Below are 7,713 nucleotides of genomic sequence, written 5' to 3'. Positions count from 1 at the left end.
CTACTATGTTGACAATGTACTCCGAATAATTCTAGGATAATTTTGATTCCATGTGATTTTTTGCCTCACAGACTATCTTTAGAGTCCAACGCCTACATAAGAAGTGACTCCTCTGTATTGTGGAAGGAAGGTCTGTGACTCCCAGCAACAGATTCTCAGAGGAGAAGGTAACCCAAAGTTGGTTGGAAAGCACCATTCTAGACAAATTTTGCAAGTATTACAATGTTAATAATGATCATACTATGGTTTTTGTCTTTACATATACATTTATTGAGCACCTATTCCGGGTCAGATATAATTCAAGAATGAATTAGAGAAATCCATGCCCACAAGGCTCATAGTGCTGTGAGGATAACAAATCATATGTAGCTGGCAGGTCTCTTGGAGGAGATGGGATATGAGTTGGATCCTAAAGAAAGGTGGGAACCTTAACAGATGAAGATGGCAGGAGAGCCTGCCCAGTAGAAGGGATGTCTTGAGAAAAGACATGGAGTAAAGAAGGTGGCAGGCTGGCTTAGAGAACCAGGTGCAACTGGAGTACCAGCCGAGATGTGGACTATGCAGGAAGGAGGCAGAAGTACTTTTGGAGAGAGAAGTAGGGCCTGGCTACGAGACCTTCCATGTCAGCCAGGCCACAAACTCTCCTCTCTGTCCCAATATCCACAATTAATTCAGCCCTTTCTCTTCCCCAGCATCCATTCCAGGGCTGAATACCTGTGATGCTTTGGGAGAGGAAGACACTTAATTCAGGTAAGAGCAAGATCGACTTGGTGTCTAGTCCTGATTCATTGACTATCCAGCTGTGTGATCTTGGGCAAGACTCTTCCTCTCTCTGAACCTCAGCCTCTTCATGTATAAAATGAAAATAGTCATGCTTCTTCTGCCAATAGTACCCAATAAGGTGTTTGGCATTTACTGGGAGCTTACCTCATGTTAGTTGAATTGGGCTCTTGGAGGGCATCAAATGAGGTAGTAAATGGTCAAGATATTAGGAAGAAAGATCAAAGATAGCCTCAAAGTCTTGTGTAATTGTGGTCACTGACCTTGAGCAGCTCTCACTCCATCCAGAGGCAGCAGACTCAGCTGCTCCTGTCACACCAAGCTCCCTCTGCAGCAAAGGAGACAAGAGAGAAAGTCATCCGTCGCCTGGGCTGAGCCAGACATTGGAAATCTCCCAATGCATGCTAATGCCATCGACCCTTGCTGAGATGTGCAAGGTTTTCAAATAGGCTTATTTGACTCTGATTCACCTCTGGAGAAAAGAAAGGTTACATTATTGATATGAAGAAATACCAGGAACAAAATCCTCCAAACAACAATTCTCCTCAGGCTTCAACTTGCACAACTTCTACTTAGGTTTAAGTGATAGGCCCTTCTTAGAGAAGCCATCATGCCAACATCTCCTCACTTGATTATCTAACAAATGCTCACTGTCAGCAGACCATGAGCCAGACCCTGGGAGCATCAGGAGAACACAGAGCAGATGCTATGTTAAAGAAGCTCCTGCATCCCCTGGGTGGCTCGGTGGTTGAGCATCTGTCTTTGGCTCATGTTGTGATCCCAGGGTCCTGGGATCGAGTCCTGCATCAGGCTCCCCCCTCTGTCTATATCTCTGCCTCTGTGTGTGTGTGTGTGTGTGTTTCTCATGAATAAGTAAATAAAATCTTTTTTTAAAAATGAAAAACAAAGAAACTCCTGATCCAGGGGCAAGAAAGGAGCAAAACCATAGATCCAGACAACTGCACACAGTAAGATGTGATAGACCATAGGGCAGAGGAGTCCAGACTGCTGTGGGAGCCAGAGAAGGGAGCACTCTGGTAGGCAAGGCCAGAGAGGTTTTGAAGACAGCAGGCCCTGTACAGACTAGGTCCAGCTGCAGCCCAGGTGCTCCTTTTCACAACACCTGCTCTCACCAACTACAACACCACGCTGATGACTTTCAGCTTTTCATCTGCACCAGGCCATCTCATGCATTCACATCCATGATGAGGTATGTAAAAATAAAGTTCGGGAACTAATAAATTAAGCCCTTTCCTGGAAGATGATTCAGATAAGGTCTCACAGGGCAATGCTAGAACGAGTAGGAATTCATTAGAGAACATGTCCAAGGACTCTGTGTGGCATGTGGGTAGAAAGGAAAGCATATGCAAGGGATGGTATGGAGTTTAATGTAACTAGAGCATAAGGTAAGTGTGGGGGAAGGTGGGATTTGAGGCTGGGCACAGGGACAAGGTGGCCAAGGGTCTTGGATGCCAGGCTAAGGAGTTAGGACTGCATCTTGTATGTGATGGGGAGCCCTTCATGGGTTGTAAGCAGAGTAATGGCTTGGTCAACCACCATGACTCTGGGGTCCTTGAAGTAAGTTCAGAGGAGGCCAGGCTTCTACAAACTGCTGAAATCTAATCCATAGGCAAGAAAGTGCATTCCAGATCCCAGGAGAGCCTCAGCCAAAGAGCAATCCCTCTCCCTCCTAGCCCACAAGGGACCAAGGACTTCCCAAGGTCACCCTGATGGCCTTTGAAATCTCTAGCATTTCTCCCCTACCTTCCTAAACCATCACCTTTCAGCAGACTCTGCACCAAGGACAGATTTGATGGTGAGCAAATGGCCCCCTAGAGAAAGAAAATGCTTGTTTCTTCAGCAGGAAAGGCTGTTGGGGTTTTTTGTTATCATTATTATTTTTTTTCTCTGAGCCAAACAAGTGACAGGACATAATAATATCATTTATTCTAACTTGCTCTTGCAAATCAGAACTTTTTAATATTTTCCTTTCAAATGAAAATGCCATTTATCATTATCAAATGAAGTGCTAATGAAAACAACATGTATAAGAAACACATTCTCAGAGCCGAGCATGATGGAGCACCTTGTCAGCAGTCCATAGTCTCGCCGTTAATTTGATTTCTGCCAAAAATCACTTAAGTGAGACTTGGAGATTTTTTTTTTCTCAATGCTCCAGGCCCTTCTACTGAGGCCTGTTTATTCCCCTCTCCTGAGTAGGCTCTGAAATCCCAAGCCAGTTTTAATCTGACTTTTAAGGGAACTCCCATTGATTGCATGAGGGATGTGTGTGCGTGTGAGGGAGCATGGGGGGCTATGCTCGCCTGTCTGCGTGTTACTGCACATTTCTTCCAGCCAAAACAGATGTGGCCGGTAGACTTTGGCCGTGTCCTTGTTTAGGTATGTGTGTGTGTGTGTACTGTGGTCTGGGTGTGCCTCGGTAGATGATTACGTGTTTGTGTCCTTAAGCCATGAGGACAGTAATTATGTCTATTTGTTCCCCACTGTAGGCCCAGCATCTGGCCTACTGCCTGGCACGTGGTAGGCACTCAATAAATATTTGTTAAATGAATGTTAAGTGAATATGTCTGCATGTCTTCATGAGGCATGTGTTTTTGTCTGCATGGGTTCATATCTGTGTTTCTATTTACATGTGTGGGACCTTCGGGGTAGGAATTATCCTTGCATTTAGAGCTTTGTACAGTGCCTGGCACATGGGAGACATTCAGCAAATGTTTGTAGAATGAATGTGTCTATGGGTTTCCATACATTTTTTAAAAACTGAGGTGAAATTTGCATCACATAAAACTAACCATTTTGACTGTACTGTTCGCTGGCACTTAGTACATTCACAATGTTGTGCAGCTATCACCTCCATCTGGTTCCAAAATTGCCTCGTTGCCCCAAAAAGAAACCTCGTACCTGTTAAGAAGGCACCACACATTTCCCCTCCCTCCAGTCCCTGGCAACCACTTATCTGCTGTCTCTATGGATTTACCTATTTCGGATACTTCATATAAATGGAATCATACAATGTGTGACTTTTTGTGTCTGGCTCCTTTCACTTAGCCCCATATTTTCAAGGTTCTCCATATATGTCTTTATACTTATGTGTACCTAAGTCTTTGAGTGCGTATTTATGTGTGGGATAGTTGGCACCAGTGCTATGTCCCCAGGACCTAACCTAAGACCTCACAAAGAATAGCTGAGCAAGGAGGAAAACCTCTTTTGCTGTTTCTCCACCCTCATCCTTGCCTGACACCTCTGAGCCTTTGCATAAGCTGTTCCTCAGCCCAGATCACCTTTCCTCACCCCAGCCTTTGCTGTTTCTGGGCTAACTCTGAATGATTTCTTGGCAATCTTTCCAAGCATTATCTACTCCAGGCAGCCTTTCTCTATGCCAGTCTGGGTTACAAAACCCTCCTCTGGACTCCCACCCTCCTGTGCTTTCTCTTGTCACTGCCTTGCCCCACAATGTAGTCATTCATAATCAACTCATCTCTCTCCCAACTGTCATGGGTTCCTAAGGGTAGGGGCTGTATTGTCTTCATCTTTGCCGTGCCAGTGCTTAGCATGATGTTTAGCTTAGAGTGAGTATCCCATAAGTGTTGCTTAAAAAAATGAATGAATTTTAAATAAAAGACATTCCATGTAGAGAGAACAAACTGTGCAAAAGCCCTGAGGCATGAGAGAGTACATTCATTTTTTAAAACGACAGCAGTTTGGTATGATGTGAAGACTAATGTGTGTGGATGAGGTGGAAAGTGAGAGTTTAAACAGAAAGCAAGAAGTAGAAATGGGCCCATCACAAACCACCCTGAAGACAACAGGAAGCCCTGGAAGGGTGTAAGCAAGGGCACGGCATCATCCAATTTATGGGCTGGAATGATTCATCTAGCTACTTGGTGCAGAATGGTTGGGCTTGACCAGGATGGAAAGGGTGGACCATTTAGGAGAGGACTGCAGAAGTCTAGGTAAGTGATGAGGGTGCCTTAGTCCAGGGTTGTGGCAGTGGAGTTGGAGCCAAAGACTTGAGCAGTGCTCAACAAAGCCAAGTCTGTGACCTGGGGCTAATCCACGAGCTATCACAGTCCGCAATGAGAGAAGTACAGCGGCGCCTTGCTCCGAGGCACACGAGCCTCCGTGAGAACTGAGAGTCACAGCGACGCCCCTGCCCGTCGCCCCCATGCCTAACCAGCCGGGGAGCACTGGGATCCCAAGAGCGGCGCGGAGGGGGCCGGGGAGCACCGACTCGGCAGCCGGACTGCCCAGGACTGAACCGTGGTTCCGCCACTTCCTACCGTGGGACCTACAGGACCTACAGTCCTTGACTGTGACGACATATGCCCTTCCGGGCCTGCTTCCCTGGTTATTGTGAGAACTAGATGACTCACACGTCAAATGTTGAGACTGGTGCTTGGCACATGGCGAGAGTTCCCTGTGTTCCCCGTTTCGGCCACTGTCATGTTGGTTGCTTCTACTTCCTAGGTACCTAGCTCCTGCACAAAGAGCCTCTCTCTCCACTCCTGGTAGCACTGCCCAGTCTAGGCCACAGACACAGCAACAACCTCCTCCCCAGTGGCCTCCCTGTCATGCTTTGGGCCGCCCATGACTACACTCTGGCCACAGAATGCTATTTCTGAACCATGAATCTGGCCATGTCACTTCCGGCTTAAAACTCATCAGTGGCTGTCCATCGTCCCCAGGATGAGGCCCACGCTCACAGACATAACTCAGGAGGCCCTCCATGGGTCTTTCCGGCCCCCCACAGCCTCAGACTTCGCCACCAGGGCCTTCGCCCTCCCCATGCCAGCCGCATGAGCCTCCCTCCGCTCCCCAGGTGGCCTTTGCATATTCTGCTCCCTCTGCTTGGGCCAATGTCCCCCACTCTTCTACCTTCTTTAAGGCTCAGCTCAGTAGTTGCTCTTCCGGAGATGCCAGCCCTGATTCCCCAGGCAGGATTAGGAGCACATGTTCTGGGTTCCCACAAGGCCTGTGCTTCATCGACATAGCACTGACCACACGGTATCGCCTTTACGTATCTGCCCCCCTGACTGTGAGCTCCTCCAGGGCAGACCCTAGGCCGTACCCATCTGTGTAGATGCTGGAAAAACCCATAAGAAATGGGATTGAATTGGAACCAGCCCAATATTGCATTTTAAGAGCCAGAAAGCAGAATAAAGTGGCTAGATCCAACTTCTCTAGGAGAGGCTCATGCGTGGGCAAGGGGAGCATGAGATGTTCTTTTCTCACACCGTCCTCTTCCTGCTGCCAACCCCCTCCTAGCCGTGTGAGTCTCGTGAGTTGACTCCATATGGGATGGGCTTGGCAGTGGCTGCCTGGCTGGGTGCCCACCACCCGTGGGCGCCCAGGAAACACTTGCTGAAGGGAGCTGAGCACCACCAAGTAGTCCAGCTCTGCGATTCCTGCTGTGGGGCCTCAGAGACAGGAGTAGGTGGTGAACAGAAGGTGAGCAACCTGAATCTACAATATCTCTGGACCTCGGTCCTCTCTATGAAATGAAGTCAATAATCCTTACCTAAATTGTTGTCATGGGGAGACCATGAGATCACAGATGTGGGGACGTAGCGAGTGCTTTTTACTCCTGTCTGACCCTTGTTAACTTTCGTGACATCACCAGGTGAAAAGAGTGAGGAAAAGCACAACTTCAGGTAGGATCCCACTTTGGTGCAGCATAGATAGGGAGGTTCTCTGCAAATGTATGATATCTTCTGAGGACCTGGCTTGTTTTTAAAAACTCTCATGGGAGGTGAACCTGGGCACTGATTTACAATGTTTGGGAAGCAGAGATAAGCAGTTCAAGAAACACAGGATTGTGTGTATATGAAAGGGAAGTAAACTGAGATACCCTACTGCCAACAAGAGCTGACGTCTATAAACTACTTATTACTGACAGAGACTGTAGTAAGAGCTATATGTGTATAATCATATTTATGCTTCATAATAGCCCTATGAGGAAGGTATAATTATTATTATTCCCACTTTACTGATGAGAAAACTAAGTCCAAGGAAGTTAAGAAATTTGTCCAAGGACCCATCAACTCAGAGCCAAGATATGAACCCAAAGCCGTCTGATTCCCAAACCCTTGCTCTTTCCATCCTGTGCTGGATGTTGTCATTGATCTTTGACTCTATAACTGTTGTTCTAAATTCTCCCGGGCATCCGTAGAGCTAGAAACCTGAGAACTACATTTCTCAGGCTACCATGCCTACTGGGTTCCAGTCTGGGTCTGCAACTGGAAAGCACACGTGGGCCTTAAGAAGGCCAGGAGAAATTGATGTCATTTGTGCTTTCCCAGTATGGACTCTTGGGTTGTAGGAACTGAAGCAGCATCAGTTCCAGGAATGCCAGAGGGGTGAGGCCGCCACTCTCCCTCTTTTACTTCTCTAGATGAAGAGCAGTGATGGCTTCCTCTCAGTACTGGTTTCTGGGGAGCACACCTTTTATTTCTTCTTTTGCTCTCCAGCCCATCCAATAGCTTTACAACAAAGTCTCTCTGCTTAAAATATCTAGAGGGGTTTGCTTCTCGGCCAGACACTGGCTGACACAGTATTGTTCTTTCTCCTGCTTCAATCAAAGGCAATAGCCAATTCTAGGATCAAAGGTGTCTGCCAAAGCAGGCTGAGGGCAAGGCTGAGGCCTCTGCTGGATACTGGAGATCTATCAGGGAAACTGAGGCAAGCTTCCATTGGGCCAACAACAACAAAGGACGATATGGGTTAGAGTGCTCCCAGCAAGTATCCAACATGCTAGGCTTGGGCTCAGGGCCTAATTCCAAAATCCACCCACACCTAAGGCTGAGCCCGAAAGCTATCCCACCGGCATCAAGAGGGTTCAGGACTTGAGTGATGTGAGAGAAGCTGGGGCTCGCCTCTCAAGCTAGGGGATGCAAAGCCAACCTTCTGCATGCC

Source organism: Canis lupus, chromosome 15 (genome assembly GCF_011100685.1).
Source record: "Canis lupus familiaris isolate Mischka breed German Shepherd chromosome 15, alternate assembly UU_Cfam_GSD_1.0, whole genome shotgun sequence".
NCBI lineage: Eukaryota > Metazoa > Chordata > Mammalia > Carnivora > Canidae > Canis > Canis lupus.
Note: the sequence above shows the minus strand (reverse complement) of the source record.